The sequence below is a fragment of the Prorops nasuta genome, unplaced genomic scaffold (genome assembly GCF_024137725.1).
Source record: "Prorops nasuta isolate Cenicafe-Biocafe unplaced genomic scaffold, Cenicafe_Pnas_1.2 PNAS00004, whole genome shotgun sequence".
Taxonomy (NCBI): Eukaryota; Metazoa; Arthropoda; class Insecta; order Hymenoptera; family Bethylidae; genus Prorops; species Prorops nasuta.
Window position 1 is genome coordinate 9,353,308 of NW_027116801.1, and position 18,802 is coordinate 9,372,109.

General features: G+C 40.8%; 1 pseudogene; it reads right to left on the reverse strand.

The window, feature by feature from the left end:
* Positions 1 to 17,325: 17,325 nt before the first annotated feature.
* Positions 17,326 to 18,570, reverse strand: LOC136772388 (short/branched chain specific acyl-CoA dehydrogenase, mitochondrial pseudogene; annotated as a pseudogene).
* Positions 18,571 to 18,802: the final 232 nt, after the last annotated feature.

The following is an 18,802-nucleotide window of genomic DNA, read 5'->3' on the forward strand; positions in this document are numbered from 1 at the left end:
GAATTCTTCGGCATCTTAATCCAAGATGGCGGCATTCAATCTAATCAACTTTGAGAGTCCAGAAGCACCGCGTGCCAGCCACCAATGAAAAGACCCTCCGGAGGATTCCCGTTTGTTATTCCTCCATGATTAATACAGCGCTCCATGTCAAATATTTAACATTTACGATTAAATTAAACGCAAACACCTACGTGATATCGGGTAACAAAAAACGCCGATACGAGCTTTTCTTTCATTATTTCGCCAACTCAATCTTAATCTTGGATGGGAAATAACATTTTGCATATATATATATATATATATATATATATATAGTTGCTCGCTCTGCCTTATCAAAAGATAATATAATAGTTTCGTGAATGGAGTCTTATTTCAACTAAAATATAATAACATTATAACGATGCTTTACTCGATTTAAATTTGAAAAATTACATTCAAAGTAAACGAGAGGCTGAGTTCAACAAAGTCTTCAATTAATTTATGAACTTTAATAATTGCGATGAGCAAGAGAGAGAGGGAGAGAGCAAGCAAGCAATAGGCAGTGATTTTTCATTAAGCGAACGAGGTTGAAAATCTCTGTGGGGAGTCATGAAAGAGTACGAGGGTTGCACAGTTTGAACTTTTGATTAAACAATCATCGTGAGCGATGTCCTTTTCACGGGACACTGGTCATCATTTGGGGTGCGAAAAGGTGGTCAGGGTTATACTTCATGTCACATTTCCGGCAGGAAGCAGGCGCAGTTTGGATTCGTTTCCCAACTTACTTATCGCGTCGACATATTCACTGTCCAGTAAATCTATTAAAACAAAAACGCATCCCCCAATGGTATACCAAGACTAAAAACTGCAAGCAAAAGGAATAAAGAGGGAAACAAATATAAGAAGCAATTATCGCAATAAAACGCTCGCCTTTCCTTATGAAGTTTCTTAATTTCCCCTGATTTACTCCAGCTACAGACAGATTTTAAAAAGTTTCTGTCGTAATACGCGAATTTCATTAAAGAAACTTTTTACAGAGCAGAAAAGAGCAGATACCCTGCAACGTTCTTTTATTACTTTTAATTAAATCTGTACATCGCATTGGAATCGTAAAATTAAGTTATGCGAAATTTCCCAAAAGCAACATTTGTCTCTGTGGCATTGCTCTTAGCTCTGTACCTTTCATTAAAAGTTAATGCTTACCGCAACAAAGTTTTGAAATTGAAAACGAAAAATCCTTGTCGATTCAACAACAACCACACGATGTCTTAAATGTAATATTACGCCAGTTAAAAGTTGATTGGACGATTAAATTGCCTTAACAGCGTCGCTTATTCGGAAAACAGAAGTTTAATCGTAATGGAATTAGCTGCGATGCCAAACTTTAATAGCCGAAACGGTAAATACAGCGAGCAGTAAACTCGAGGAATCGTGGAATTGGTGAAAGGCGCAAAGTAAAAGGCAAGCCAGGGAATGAAAAATCCAACTGAGCTTGCAGTAGTCACGAGGAATGAAAAGGAATATATACTATACATAGATATATAAATAAAAGATTGAATCAAACTGAAACTAGCAACGATTGAATCTGTAACGATCGTGGTAAATAGTAGGAAAGTTGCAGGATAATTGCGTGACTAAAGAGAAGATAATGAGAAACGAGGGGTACGTATTGTGCAGCTGGGAAGAAGAAAAGAGCGTTGGAAAATGGAGAGAAATTAGAGAGCGAGAACTAAATATAAACGAGGTGCAAAGGAGGGATGATGGTACGAGTGAGACAATAGGAAACAGGGTAGTGGGAGGAGGGGGGTGGGGGTGGAAAGAAACGGAGAATGGGAAGAAATGTAGAAATAGTCAAAGAGTATACAGTGGAAGAGATTATAACAGAGAGGAAACAGTTGATGAATAGATGGAAGTAGTTCCGAGGGGGTGGGAGTGTGAATTTAAGGAAATAAGGGCAGGAATGAGGAGACTGTAGCAGCAGACACGTTTTCGACACTAAAGTAGGCTCGTATTTCGGGGATGAATCCAGATTCACCCCCGCTATGTGTCTGCACGTGCCAGGGGGCTATGGACCTTCGGGCTTCGCCAGCTTCTCGGTGGGGGTTGAAGGGGCTGAGTCAATGCGCAGTTTGTATTCCGCTCAGCAGAAAAGACTCGTTCGTTACAGCGCACATTTGGTGAAACTCTTCCCTGACCTCCGATTTCATCCTCCTTACCCTTCGAGGCCAAAGAGTACAGAAACCAATGAGAGAAACAAGCTAACCACCAGCGTCAACCCAATTTTTTATTCATGACCATGCAGGGACGCACGAGATAAGACATTACGATATATTAATTTTTCATTAATGGAAATCGTCGATTTTCCACCACTGGACCTCTTTTCAATTCACCCTACCACTCCAGATCTTCTGCTCAAAATAAGAGGATGGTTGTGGACCTTTTTTATCCATTACCAATAAAGTAAACTAAGTACTATATATATATATATATGCACGCGTATAGAAGAAGCCCACGCGAGACTCGTCAAAGTTCGATATTTAAATAGCAAATTTATTTTTTAACGCAACCATTCCTAAGCAATTTATTTAAATTTTTATACCGTGAGAACGAGGAGAGAAGTATACATGAGAGCTTGTAAGACTGGAATTTAAAAATCATTCGTGTCGAATTATTTTGCATAATTTTTAAGAAAATTCATTAGGGATAGTTTATTTTTAAAGAATCGCGACGTTCCTTGGATAAAATATGAATTCTGATCGGGATTCCTCGGATCTTTGGGAGCATTCGTACGCGAGACTTTCTCATCTTCACCTCTCTACATATTTCTTGCTCACGTACGGAAGATATATAATGATAGAGACAGTATCTCTCTTCGTGTGGAAACTAAGCAATTTAAAGCTCTCGCACGCAGATAAAGGACACCGTTGAAATATTACATTTTCTTATACATAATTTATTAGACCCCTTAAGCGCAATAAAAGAAGCAACGATTTTGCGATTTATTAAGACTTTGTTAAATAATTTGATAAAAATATCGTCATTACCTGCGTACACGCTCAGCCTATTTAGTGACGATACATCAAAGCGAGGTAAATTATAGTGAGAATATATATATATATATATATATATATATATATATATATAGAAAAGAGCACACAGAATGCATTAGAACAGAGTAATTTTGCGAAATAAAATTTGTAAATGGAGGTGAGTGGTATAAGAGCCAGCTCCATTTCGCTATCATCGGAACTTTTGTTTATCTCGAAAACGTCGATAAGGGGATTGTTTTTTTTCGAAAGGTACAAGTTCGAATCACGATGTTCAATTCGCGATCCATTAACGAGCGGTGGGTAAAAGCAGGAGTAAAAGCCAAGTACACGTTTATCTGACATTCGTAAATCACCAGCGTACATTTTCCACGCGCATTTACGTACGCTGAAAAAAAAATCATTTCTATACAGATAAAGCGCGAGGCACAAATATAGCAAATCCTCTCAAAGCCATTAAAAGCCGCTAAAAAGTTATCTTCGTCGAATCTCTCGAAAATGCTCGTTTTCTATGATTTTTAACGTCTATTTTTCATTCCATCTCGTAACGCGCGTGAAATTCGTATAGCTCGTAGTATTATTGGGTGGAGACATAAATCCCGATGAAAAGCGAAGTTAATGAGAAACGGGAGCGTAACGAGTGCGAGCTGCCACTGCTGGAGAATCCATTCGATAGAAATAACGATAAAGTTGAATTTAAGTTGCAGCCACGCTCTTCGAGACAAAACTGGTATTGGTTCTCTAATTAAGGTAGAATTCTTCGCTACGAGCCATTCCGCATCACGACGCTATTTACCCGATCAGAGAAAATACCCGCTGAATAAGCATTTGCTCGCGTTAGAATACCCTTTTTACCGCAAATATGCTAAATGCTTGGCGCGAGAACCCGCGCTAATTTATACGACCCACGTTTTTCCAGTCTTTCGCATTGCGCGTCTCGATTTTATACCGTCAAACGTTGAGAAACCTGGGAAGAAATTGGGTCCGATTCGGAAAATAAAAAAGTATAGAGGAAAGAGGGGAATCTGTGATAAATTTCGGCATTAATCGTGGGAAAGGCAGAGGTTGATTTTGGGATGGGTAGCGAAATGGGGAATAAAGTACAAGTGTAACCGAGTTTTATGAGGTGAGGCAAAACCGATTCGTAGACGAGAGAAGGGTGGGGGTTGAGACAATAGACACTCGCTATCGGTTGACGGATCAATCGAAAATCGTTTTTACTGCAGCTTTTTCGAGTAAATAAAATTGGTTGTCTCGTATTTTTCTACGCCACTATACAAGGTTCACAGTTGGTTCGCTTTAAAAATTTGCGGCAGCTAAGGAAACAGCGAACGGTATCGCATTTCACGAGCTGACGTTTCTTCCGTGTCAAAGGTATACAGTGGCTCGAATGTGGGTATGTGTGTGTGTGTGTGTGTGTGTGTGTAGTGGATTTGTCGTACGAGTCATTGCAAAATTATCGCGAGATGGCGCTGCCCTCGTGTCTTTATCCCCCATCCTCTTAAAGCTTTGATTATCTTCTCGATTCCACGAGCCAACTCGTTAATTTCTTGTCGCGAAAGTTACGCGATTCGTGATAAGAATTGCGATTGTTGGAGAGCCGCTAAAATTGAAGACGCCTTAATGCTGATTGCCTCGTCGAAAGATCCAGTTTTATTCTCCGGAACGAAAATGATTGGGAGTCTAGAATATAGCCAAATGAATTACACGGCTATATAGGTAAGAACACGCGTCGGTTAAAATTATACAAATCTCGTAATAAAAAATTATCACTAGACTAAGAGAGAGAGAGATACAGTAGAAATTTATTTTCTATACGGAGAAGTTGCAAAATTTTTCTTCCCACCCATGCAATTTGTCGCAATTTACTTAACAGGATTATTGCTGCGCTTAATGAACCGTTATTGAGAACTCGATACTTGTTACTGCCCGGATAAATAATTTACTCGCGCGCTGCACGCGAAATGTAATTATAAATGTTACAGGAAGTGGGGTATATATTATATATCAAATATTTATCAAGTGGAAGTTTTGTCAGAAATCGCATTATCGGACTTTGTAGTCGGTATAATTACTCACGAAATGTCGTTACAGTTTTATCCTACCTCTGGGTCTCTATATATATATATATATATATACTCGATTAACTGAAATCTGGAGGTAATGGTTTGAAAAAAGGAATTCAATTGTATATTTAGATGAGAAGAGTTTGGTTGTGAATGGGGGGGGGGGGGGTAAAGCGAAGTTGGCAACTGGTGAATGATGCAAATGGAGAACGATTGTTTATTTTCGTGCGAACGATACACTATAGAGTAGCTAATGCTAGGGTGACAAGACAAGTGGATACTTCCCTCTCCGTACTAGAATGACAGCTGATGAAGAGTCAACGGGGAGCTTCGTCACGCGTCACTGGATAGACCGAGACAAGAAGCGTTCGTCTGGGGATGAACGAGGACACACGAAACGTCGTCTTAGTGCATAATGAGAAATAATAAATCCATTAAACCTTCGACTTTGACACTCCGAAGAAATATCGAGTTACCTACGATGAAGCAACATGAATTCTGAAAAACTGAAAATAAGGACTCTGGAGGGATGTTGCCAAAGGTTTTGTCAAGGTCGTGAAACAGGAAAGACGAAAAGCCATTAAGGAGTGTCACGCACGAGTGTTCGCGAGTGCTGCTATAGCCAAAAGCTGGAAGCTCCGGTGAAATTTATCATGGAAGCTCGTTTTGCTCCTCGATTACAGATCCTCGCGTTTTCCTATTCCGAGTCAAACGACCGCTAAACAGGATCCTCCTAGCGGTAATTATTCTGGATCACGTGAGAGTGCAGGAAACGATGAATCTATCCTCGTCCAAAGAGTTTATTAAGATAAGCCTGGATACTTTGTTGATAGGGAAACATGGCTTCCTGCTGCAGAGTTTGGCTAAGAGATAATCCATTAAAATAACTAATCCGGTCGATCGAGTGTGGCTCGCACTTGAATTCAGTTGGCCCGGAACTTCACGAGCGTTTCATTGTGTAGCTTCTTGCGTTCTTGGAGATTCCTCCATGAATTCTTTCGATTGATCGATTTGTATATAAAAATACGTGCTATACTTTTTTCCTTTCTCTTTATTCGATAAATCTTTTTCATGTCGATACGCAGATTTAATTATATCTGTGATACGGCTTGATGAGCCGAGCTATGATTACGTGCCGCAAAGTTATCGTGAGCGGTATATATATATATATAATGCAGCTGTGGATCCCCCACCCCCCCCCCCCCCCTGACTCCTTTCTCTCTCTAGAGAAGAGTCAGCGAGAAGAGAAGAGAAGCTAGTCCGGATATCGTTGGGACAAGGTCTTTGTACTATAATCGCAGGAAGACTATAATCGCTGTAAATACCGTAAATCGTCAGCAATCGGCACTGCCAGTTTCCTAATCCCACACGTACAACTATCAGGAGCCACCTAAATCACGACGGATTCTCGTCTAGCGGAGAACTCGACTCGAAAATCCGTGGAAAATAAGAGACAACTTAATATTTCTCTCTCAAATGGTAATCTCTAAAACGCGATACACTCGGATTCTAAATACACGTATTTTATTACATTATTCCTCTTCTGACGTATAAGCGTAAAAAGGGCTTTGCTATAAATGGCAAGAATGACGTAATTCTTCACACTATTGATTAGGGTTGGAGTTTCGTGACGATAAAAAAAGTTGCTACCTTGCAGTATTAGCTTAGCTTCCTCGACCACTATCGCTGGCGTGGGATCTGCGTATTTTCCAGTGGCTAACGCCGAGTCTTAGTCATCAATGTCAATTAACCACAACCCTGTAGCCCATCGAAGCAGTAAAAATAAAAACACTCGTGAAAAGCAAGAATTATCAAATCAACATGAAATTGATGATTGTGGCAATTTTCACGAGCGGATGAAAAATAAAAGTAACGTAATAAGGATCGAAAGCTGAGACCAGGGATAGTAAGAGGTTAATAAAATTTTCAGGGAATACAAATTAAAGCGCATAATGGCGGTAATATAGTAGAGTGAGCCGAAATAGGTATAAAGTAACCAGGAGAGTGGACATTTTTTGCAGGATCGAGGACTAATAGCGGAGCCTTATACTCCGGTGATCTCGTGACTTTTTATGACTTGGTGGGGTCGTTAACCAAACGTTTCGCCTCTTCTTCGTCGGTTTAACATCTGTCTCTCTGTGCGAGGAGGGCAGAAAATCGAAGAGAGGATAGAATGAAGGAAGAGGTAAAGGGGGGGGGAGGTAGTAAAGAAAAAAATGGGAAGAGAGGGAAGAGCGAGGGACCGAGAAAGCGAGGACGAAATATGCACAGATGGAGAGGAAGAGATGAATGTTTCGGTGTCTCCAATATACTCAGGGTGAAAGAGAGAGAGAGAGAGAGAGAGAGAGTATATCTAAAATGGGCTTAAACCAATTCTGGTTCGCCTGTACAAAGTACTAGCACGGAGCCGTCTGTACCACCCACTTAAAACGACGCGCCTCTCGATGCCGCTAGTTCACCGAGAGTGCCGCGTAGTTTCCTGTTAATGGCACCAGCCACTGCGAGACCCTTTCTCCCTCACCTCCCTCCACCTCATCCCACCCTCTCCTACTCACTATCCTCTCTCTCTCTCTCTCTTCCTTTTATCTTTTCCTTCCAACTCCATAGTCCTCCTCTTCCCTCACTGACACAGCTGATGCACAACATATAATATACCATTCAATAGTCACCTTCCTATAACTCTTATTCCCTTCCTTGTTTATCCAATAAACATCACCTAAACACCCCATAAATGACCCCACCTTAAAACCAACATGCGTCTTTATCGAAATCAGCCGAAGAAATCGATAGTTTGCAAAATTGTAATCTTTATGACTATTTTTTATTGTCAGCTGATCGGTTTTTTACGAAGAAACTTGAACAGTTTCAGGGTCGATCATTGGAACATTATCGAACTACGGTTTATTTCATTGCAAAAGCCCCGTGATTACGCGTTGGATTACGTTAGTTGCAACGGTGCTAACAACAACGCACGTTTCCACGTAGCATCGGATTACAGGCCCCTTGGGTAATGGCGCGTAGTTTATTCAATAGTTGCCCATGCACAGTGGCACCATGAAACGTTCGTAGTATATATACACAAGGTGTCTAGTCTCTTCATGGGACGAAGCGAGACGGCCATTTTGTCCCATCTAACGAAGTCATCAGCCTGACCCCGGGAATCGCCATTTCGAAAGTCCGCCCCCTCCCCGAGGAACCGTTAAATCCCAGAAATCTACCTGGAATTTCCAGAATTACTATATGGCCACTTGTATCCTTCGCTTTGCGTGTCCTAATTCCTGCAATATTTACCAATTCGATCCACTCGCTACCAATTCTATATATGTTTTTTTAATTGCTCGAAAGTTTTAGTTGAAATTGTTAGACTAGTCGTTCATCTCAGTTTTACCATATAAAAATTTACACAAGATTGAATATTTATGTTAAAATGAAAAATCAAGTAGCATATACAAGATCGTTCCTAGCTTATTCACACGGATAATACATTTCTTCTGTGTAACTATTTATTAAGCTACTATAGTCATGTCTAGCTACCATTAGTTATTTCCCAAGTGTATTTCTCAGTCGCTAATTTGCTTCAAATAACAAAGTTAAGGTCCATTACAGTTTTAATCTCATCCCAAAGCACGAGACAAACTTTTCGAAACTGTCGTCGCTACAACGTAATGTACACATTATTTATTAACACTGGCATTAGGCTTTAACGCTATATCAGAGATCGTGGAGAATAAATTTCTCCTGCATAATGACTCATATACGTAACAACTAGAAGAGTGACAATTAGAAATCTTATTAAATTGCATGGTTACTAAAAATTATTTGTAGAATAAAACGTTATCAATGAATTCTAGCTTGGTATATTCGAAGTAAGAAGGGATGCTACATAGGTTAAGCTAATTAGCGTGTAGATGGGTTCATATTGACAGGGACTAAAATAGTCTGCTTTAGCGCAAAAGCACGTCACGAGCTAGTAAACGCGAATTTAATGAAATTGTTGTTCATCAATACCGCTCTCTTGGCATTTACAAAGACGGCGAGAGAGTGTGTAGCGTATAGCATATGGGAAGGTGGGGAAGGAGGAGGGGGGGGGGGTGCTCGAGGATGGGGAAGGTACGATGTATCGCTTCCCTTGCGACTCGCTAAGTAAGGATATTAGCCGCCCGATAGTGTTCCAGTATCCTCTTCCGTCAAAGAGCAAAGCTTTACAGCATTCCCGGATACAGATGCTTCGAAATTTGAAAGCAATAAACGACCACTCTATTCCTCGTTACAAATCCACTAGCTTTCTACCAGCCTCCGCTCTCAAGAATCTCCTCTCTGATGAAAACCGCTTAAGCGCGCTTAACAAACTATCCTAATTCACTGGTAGTGGAAGAGATAACTCCACGAATAAGTTAACTGTAATCTCAAAGCTGCTATTGATTTATGGTAAATACTACTACTAATATAGTTAATAAACAAGTAGCTGGATATCTCGATACCAGCCAGACAAATGGTCGTTCTCCAGCAACTCCATCCAACTTCTCTCATGATAAAACAGGAATCCTATTGTTCGATGCACCATGAAAATCAACTTAACTGTAATAACATGGAATTAAAATTTATAAGCCAATAATTTTAATGGAAATTCTAAACTTCCCTCTAATCATGAGAAAGTACGTTCGAGGAAAAATCTCGCGATAGTCCGCGTGGAAGACTATCTCGCAAAATGATTAACTTGGCAAACCTGGTGCGCAACGGGGGGAGCACGTAGGACGTAATTTGCATGCGACAGTGTAATTCACGCAAGTGCTAAGGCACTTTAACCGCAAACACGGTAACGAGATCGTCAACGCAGCTTTACGAACGCTGAATTAACTTGGCGCTTCTAGGATCCTATACTTAGCGAAAGGAAAAAGCTCTTTGATTAATGGATGACCATCCGAAAATATTGCATTTGCCAATATGATCGCCAGAGAAGAATGTAAGGTGTGTATTGTTAGTTTTTTATTTTAATTAAGAGTCGTGGGATATTCGTACATATTTATGAGTTTACTCGGAGTAAAATTTGTTGTAGCTCTTTCGATAGTTATATATGCACAATTGGCGTTGCGCGCGTGCAAATTATGCGAAGGGGAGAAAAATTAATGCATATACCGTTATTTGGGAATACAGTAATGTAATACATGTATAAGTATACAGCGAGACTCACGGGGAGCGAGGATGCAAATAACAATATTTCGTTATAACAAGCGACCGATTTCACGGTGTATCCGTGCCAGTATAAAACTATCCTGGCTTTCTTACGATAACGAGCAAAACCTCTGCTGTTCCGCTAACTTATTAATATTTCCTTTTGAAACGCACAGGCGATCCAAATTCTCACCTCTCGGCGACCTTCGAGCTATAAATTCATCTGGAAATTCCGAAGAACGTTACGAGGTCGAAGGAGAAACTTAAACGTTATTCGAGTTAATTTTTCTGCCGTGTTTTCGTCCATATGATCCTCGTAACGTTGATGCGAAAGTGGTGGAACTATGGGAAGATGGAATAAACGATTGGGGAATGAGGTGCAAGATGGCGGTGTATCAAGGGAGCGAATGGAAGAGAATCGTGAAAATGCCAACACCATTTCGCGAGCGGAGATTGCCGTTGCGACTATTCCTGCTTTTCCAAAGGAAAATGGGAAGAAGGGAAGGGGTGGGGGATCTCAGGAAATGCGCTCTACTCACGTTCGGCCTACTTTTTCCTCGATACGCCAAATAGTCTTTTACGACTCCGAATTCACACCGCGAAATCGAAATCGTATTATGAATTGTTACTCCCGATCGCAAATCGGATTTATGATTATCACGAGATACGACTACGAGAATACTGTACTCCGAGACCAAATCTTGTTCATACTTATACGGGGACCGCGGATAAAGTGGATCAGGACGAAAAGCTTCTAAAAGTGCGATAGCTGACAATCGACGTGTGATTGGTTGTTAATAGACAGAGGCAAATGAATAAGCGAATCGCTGTCTCTGTCTATTAACAATTAATTACATGTCGATTATTAGCCAGCGTATTTTTAAACACTCTTCGTCCTGATCCTGCACTTTGTGTATAGCGGTCCCTGTATATAAATTCTCCTCGAATCTGGGGCGATAACAAATTTCTTCGATAAACTTGAGAAACAAAAAGACTTGAAATACTTTATTTACTTGAGTTTTTCTCACCGTCTGGAGAGAATTTAATAAGCCGTTTTTAGGGAATAGGAAAGATTTGTATTTATTGGGAATCGTTGCTCGGGGTTGATTGAAAAGTTTCGTATATAGCGTGGCGGGGTCTGCAAGTGGACGAGATTCAATTCTTGGTTGATTTTTGCTGCAGCGAGAAGGGTGCGATTGCTCAGCGTGGAAAATGACTAATCCAGAGGCGTTGCTCTCGTTCGGAGTCGAAAAACTTCCAAGCGTCGTAATTTCCGTCCGTAAATCCGCAGCGGTAAAGCTACTTGGGGATCAAGAATGTATAGTCGCTACTGGAAGCCCGTAAGCCAGTCTGCTATACGTACTTATACGTATACTTACCTATATATGGATAGTAAGTACAGTCCTACAAGCCCATCTTCATGCACCAACTTACTCGCTTATCCACAATTTACCGTTTATGAGAACGCGCCAGATTTAACGCTATGTTTACTCCCGAACTACCAAGGCCACTAAACGCTAACATATTCGCAAACTCGCTTTGTTTCTTTTTATTTTTCTTTCATCGATTTTAGTATTTATAAGGACTGTATAGTAAGATAATTTAATTTCAAGTTGAATGTTGTAACAATCGGAGAAATTGAACATTCGTCTGGGTATTTTCTACTAATCACGTTTCATTGATCGTTTTGAAGAAAAAAGAACAGGAGAAATTTGTCTCGTTAGTAATTTCCGTCCACTGCGTCGATGATTCCCGACTACTCGTCCCTGCGCGTTCATAGGCAAAACGTCGAATGTGTATCGTGGAATCCTATTTACCCCAGATTGGCGTGACGCTGAAAGCGCATTAGCTTGACGAACGAGACACGTTATTCGGTAATTTCAACTCGTAATTCGTTTATGATGTGCGGTTGTTGCGCATTCTACCCTTTGGACAATATTCGCCGGTGCGAAATTCGATATACTCGCGTAATAAGGGTGGAGCGAATTGTCCTGCGAATCCACCGCCAAAATATGGCAGGCGGGAATAAAAGGCGAGTTGCATAAAAAGCGAGAAGAAATGTTAAAGTCAATTTAATCGAAAAGACGGAACTAATACAATTTTTTTAATAACTAACAATTTGGATTCGTCGTCAGTGCGAAATTCGATAACAAGAATATGTAGCTAATTTTCTCGTTGAATCAAAAAGGGAGTTGTACAAAAGCCACGAAGAAATTAAACATAAAATTAATCTGAAAAATATTATTTTGTTAAAAACTAATAATGCTGATTATTCGCTGAGTACTAAATTCAATAGACTTGCGTAAAATAAATATGCGCTAAAGTTTTATATGACTCTGTATACCAAAAGAGAATACCAGACAGGAATAAAAATAGAACTATATATACGTAAGAGCGACTAAAGAATATAAAAACAGAATTATTCCAAAAAACGTTATTGAAAATTGTGTTAAAAATGGACTTGATTGATTTTGAATTTCCCGCTGCATGCACAAATGTATAGATTAATTTGTCACTACATTGGGATTCCTGGTGAATTTTTTTCTACGTTAGAAAAGCAGAAAGTTTTGGGGATATCGTTGAGAGTTGACTGCGAGATTGGAAGGAAGGTCGAAAGAGGCAAAATTGCAGAGAGCGTCAGACCGGATTAGCTCACCCTTGGGACCGGTGGTGCTTCATCGGGATAATTGCCAGAGCAATTAAGAAGTCAGCGACGATTACGTCGATCCAGACGAAAGAGTAGCGAAGTACCGGTGGATCCTGTCGGGACGCGTAACGTCTCATTAGCATAACTAAATCGCGAGGGCCGCGATTGCCCATTGTCTTTGTACCAACCGGCCGCAACTTCTTGCATCACGAATCCGCGTTAGAGCACCGATGTTCTTCGTTAAAAAAAGAAATCTCGAAACCGCTGTGGAAATTACAAATAAATAAAGAAAGAATAAAAAGACAAATTTATTTCTGGGAGGTAATAAAATATGATTTTGAAGAAAAATGAAGCAAGGGTTGAGATTAATTTATAAGAGGTTTCTTTTTCGCGGTTGAATCTGATTTCTATGAACGGCGTGGAGCGAGGAAATTATGCGAAACTCGTTCGCCGCGCGCGGCCTGCAGGAAGAGCCCTCGGTGAATTGGTCTTTTTCCTCGTCTTCCTCCTTTTCCCGATGGTCGACTCTCGTCATTAGGACTTTACAAGCTCGACGTGAACTCTCCGAAGGGGCAGCCTGGGACTCCGGAACGTGCCGTGAATCGCGACTTTAGCAGCCGCACCGAGAAGAAAAGACGCGAACGCGCCACTTTAAACAGACTTCCCCTCCCCCTCCCCCGCCCATCTTCCCAACGGCTTTTATATTTTCCACTAAAATACCTCAAGGCGCCTTCTTACTTTCCCGCATCCTCTTGTTTCTAAACTAGAAGCCGTATAATACCCATATACGCGCGAACCAACTCTCTGGCTTGCCCCCTTCCCCCCTACTCTCTCTTTTTCTTCATATAACAGCAAAAAAGAGAAAAAAAACCTTGGCCCGATTCACACTTTTACCCCTCACCGTTATATCCCCTCTTATAGAAAAATAATGCAAATTCGAGTTTTTATCGCAAATTGCATAAGAATATTTGACTCCCCGTCAAGATAATAAATTAATCCAGTGGATGTCCGTAGGGTTGTAAATTTTGTTTTTCATTTATTCAAGTCGCGCGAGGAAATAAGATATCTGTTGCTTAACCCGAAGAAGGTATATATATATATATACCATCGCCTTGAAAGAGCGTAGCAAATTCTTTAGTGTCACCGCTTAACGGTCATATCCGATGCGCGTTTGAGTCACTGGAGTAGTAAAACAGCAAGTGTACAGTAGGAGAGAAAGATTCTTGAATAAATTATATATATATATATATATATATATATATATATATATATAGATGGTTTTGCAAAGAGTTTTTAATGAATTTTCAAAAATACTTAATTTTAAGAAGAATCGATAAATATAAAATTTAAGTTATTGAAAGAATTGTAAGATTTTTATAACTATATACAAGTAAGAAGAGAGCATTGGTCTAGGAATTCTTTCGCCTAGCTGTATCTTGGCACGGTTGATATAACGCGACTTACTCTTCAGGTTGGTCTCAGGGTCTGGTTCTTATGCTAATCTACGTTCATGGGTGGGCCACACGCCCTTCGTGTTCTCCAGAGTCGAGACAGCATTTCACGAGCTGAAAGCTGTCACCATTTCTTCCCCGGGATGAGGCTGCCTTGTACTAAAATTTTTCCACTCGAGTCTCGCGTCAGAAAATCAACGGAGAAAAATCCTACGAGACGACTCCATTAAAGCATGGCCCTTCCACCTGGCTCTTTTGGTGGGCGCAGAGTGGGAGGATGTAACTAGTTTTTAGCGAAGATCAAATAGCGTGTTTAACGAGTTCAATTCGACCGTATCGAAGGGGATTTCGATCGATCTCTTCGACTGCCGCTACGACGATTAAACGGGAAAAGATTGGGGAAAAGCGTCGAGTCAACATTTGCCAATAGTTAATGACAATGAACGGCGTCGTGCCGACGAATTAAGGCAGCTACGGGGAGAGGGGGATCTAGCTAGAGTAAACAGTACACTGTACAGAGAGAGCTCCCTTTAAAGAGGGGACCCGGCCTTTTCTACATGGGATACATCCCCTTCCGGTCGGAACAAGCCTGTCGGAAGATCTCATTACGCGGACCTGCCTCTGCAAAAGCATACCAAACGAAACAAAACTGGCCAATTTGTTTGAAACGCTTAACTTTCTGGAAGGAAAATAGCCTAAAACATTATATTACGAAATTAATAAAATTTCTCCGCCCAGCCATTGTGCAAAAAGGAAGCTCGCTTGTATATTTGGAGGATTTTCGCGAAGGGATGAATTCTTGAAGGGAGGGATTGTGGGGAAATCGACGGAAGATGCTTTTAGGTGGATTTTGCTGGGTGAGTTTGGCAAACGAGACGGAATGGACGAAATTTTGCAGCACAGGAAGGGATGCGCTTGGGAGCAGGTAGGATGTTAGGGCGAGAGGGGAGGGGTGCTTCGCAGCTTTCACACGAACGTAATGGTCGGCGCGCCAGCTCCAAATGACAATACACGTCGCTCTTTTGGTTTAATTAAAGGCACACTTCGCCAGATGCAGCAATCTCCTCGCGTTTTCATCCCTGCTGACTTCACACACGGCGCACGTATCCGACGCAGTGCAGTATCGACCAACTTCGCTCCAAGGTCTTTCCTTAATCACCAAATAACTTCCTTTATCCCCCACTGCAATAATAGCGACCATCCTGCTCCAAATTTTCCAAAACTCTCCTCTCGGAGAAAAAAAAAACTTCCAGACTATCGATTAACGCATCCACTCGCCAACTTAATGAGAAAATCATCCAGGAAAGTCGATAAAGAGATTTGCAACGTCCGATACTTATCCGTAACGACCTCCGTACCCGAGGATAAAGCCAGGACCGACTCCACTCTACCAAAGTAACCTTGAAGATACGATAAGGTATAAAATTTTGAGAAAATGTCGCGAACACCTGACGCTGCAACCTTGAAATTTCCCAGTGGAGGCAAATTCATAGAATTTCGTCTGGAGAAGGTACCTACTTACTTCCCAAAATTACGTGATTCAAGAAAGTAATTTTAGGTCGTAAAATTATTATATATCTCCACGTTTGAACGTGAGAATTTATATATAGAATATGGATTAAGAGTCCTGAGATTTTCAAGCATTGAGTTAATATATCAGTGGTGGAAAATGTGAAAATTTCAGTGGGAGGTATCTGGGAAATTTGCAAGATTGATAATGGAGTACTTGAGAGAAGCTTTTATGGGGTGAGATGAATTTTAAGATTGGAAGAGGAGGGAGGTGACGTTAGGTGGTTTGATGGCGTAGTGCGCGTATACGTAGCTTAATGGAGTCATGGATATGGTATGACAGTCTGTAATAGCGTGGCACTTTGCACTTTCAATGGATGACAGTCCCTGGCTAAATAGCACTATATGCAGTTGCCGAAGAACCGAAGCCAAATAGCTAGTCGATGCTGTCGATGGGCAAACCAGCTGCCAGCAAGAATAGCTTTACTCGTGTTTCACGCTCCTCTTTACTTCTCGTGAAATTGCGCTCACGTATCGTAGCCCCCGCCGAGTTGTTAGAGGTGCAAATTGTTACGATTCAATTTATAAATTTACCGACTCCACTGCCATTGCTGAATTCAAATACCATTGCCGCTGACCTTAACGTTCTCCGATCGTTCCCAGGCCAACCTGTACACGTCACTTTCAACCAATTACGATATCCTCTGGTGGTCCCCCCGAACCTTCCTACAAGAAACAATGTTAACACTTTTTTCTCTTTAAAAAAATCAAGCAGGGCTACTGCGATTACTCCGAATGGAGTTTTCTCTTAATTTTGAAATTTTATAGTTATTTGATTTAGAAATACATAACAGTTTTATAATATGATTGTTTTATTTATACTGAGTTTTATTAAGCATTTATTATATACATTATCTAACAATTTACAAAACTTCTTATTTCTTTTCTAAATAATTGATCGATTGCACAATAAAAATTTATTTATCTATGTTAAAAAAGGACAAACAATAAATTAAAATGAAATTTATATTTAAATTTGTTCGAGATCGGAGGTAAGTCGGGGTGTGCGATCGGAAAATCTCGGTTCATCTTATTCTGGCACACTCTCCGTTTCTTTCTCTTTCTCCCTACTTCTACTCATCGGCACCAGATGGCTACAATGTGAAGCTAACCTCGCTGTCAAGTTGCTGCCCGCGTAGTATACTATGCCCGCACTTAATTGGGCCACGTCGACCAATAATTTGCTCGACTACTTATTTCTAAGGACCAATGTCCTTTACAAAATAATAATTAGTGACGTACGTGGTCTTTACAATGAGCACAGGGTGAAATGGGAGGGATTTACAGAAACTAATCAGCTTCTACATTTTTTTTACACTTAATTAGATGTGAGGTGTTTAAAAAAGTATATATATGTGCACAAATTTCGATTAAAACATAAGCTTAAGTTAATCCTAGGAATATTCTTTGCGAAGACATTTGGCTATCGTAGAAAGTTGCATATTACTCGTACCCTCGTAAATCGTTCCAATTTTGCAATCTCTGAAAAACTTTTCTTGAGGAAAATCTGTGGTAAAGGCAACACCACCCATAAAGTCGATGCACTTTGCAGTGACTTTTAGAGCTGTTTCAGAAGCAACCAGTTTTGCCATAGCAGCCTCCTTTATAAAATCCTTTTTGGCCTCTACCAATCGAGCTGCATTATAAACCAATAATCTGGCGCTCTCCAGCTCCGTTGCAACTTGAGCTATTTGATGCTGCATAGACTGGAATGAGAAGATGTCCTGCCCAAACTGTTTGCGTTCCAAGGTATAAGGAATCGTTGCATCTAAACATCCCTGAGCGATTCCTACCATTTGAGCGCCAATTCCTATTCTTCCCTCATTTAAGAAACCCGCAGCGTATTTGTAACCGTGACCAAATTCACCTAAAATATTGCTTTCTGGAACTCTGACATTGTCAAAATGAACCATGCAGGTACCAGAAGCCTTTATTCCCAGTTTATCTTCAGGCTTAGCTACCGTAAGGCCCGGGGATTCTCTGTCAACTAAGAACGTAGTGATACCACGGTATCCGGCCGAGGGATTGGCATTTGCAAAGACTAAAAAGACTCCAGCGATATCGGAATTGGAGATCCACATCTTAGTTCCATTGATGAGGTAGTCATTGCCATCTTTTTTCGCTTCGGTCTTTAAGGAGAAGGCGTCCGATCCAGAACCCGGCTCCGTTAGGCAAAAACTTCCCGCGTAATTCTGCGCCAGCTTGGGTAGATATTTTTCTTTTTGCTCTTTCGAAGCCACCTTTATGATCAGTGAGTTGACCAATGTATTGTGAATGTCAACCAAAGCTGCCACAGCACCGTCTATTTTGGCTACTTCCTCGACTGCCAAAATTGTCGTCATAAAGTTACTGCCAGTACCGCCATACTCCGATGGTATTTCGATTCCCATCAAACCATTCTCGAAAAGCTTCAGCAATATCCCATCGTCGATCTTACCCTCTTTCTCCATTTTTCTCACGAGTGGGGTAATCTCTTCTTTGGCCAATTTGGCAACGGCCTCCTTCATGATATTTTCATCGTCGGTAAACTGAGTGAGAGGTCCAGGGCTGTAGTTCAGCAACGACGTGCACGTATGGATGTCTCGATTGGTCACTAATTTTCGTGATATTTCGCGGAAAATCGTACGTAACGAATTCATATTTAAAGGAATCTCGATTTATTTGACTATAAGTTCGTTAACCGATAGACTAAGAAAAGTTTTGGTAGATCTTAACTGTCCGGTTACTATATTCCAACTGAAGCGAGGTATGTACGCAGTTTTCCCTAATTCTGAGGACGCTGTGTACATCAGGTAAATGAGGGGCTGGCCCGTTTTTGATTGAAGGAAGCGGGGAACGTGCAGTCAAACTACCAATAAGACAATAGGTCTT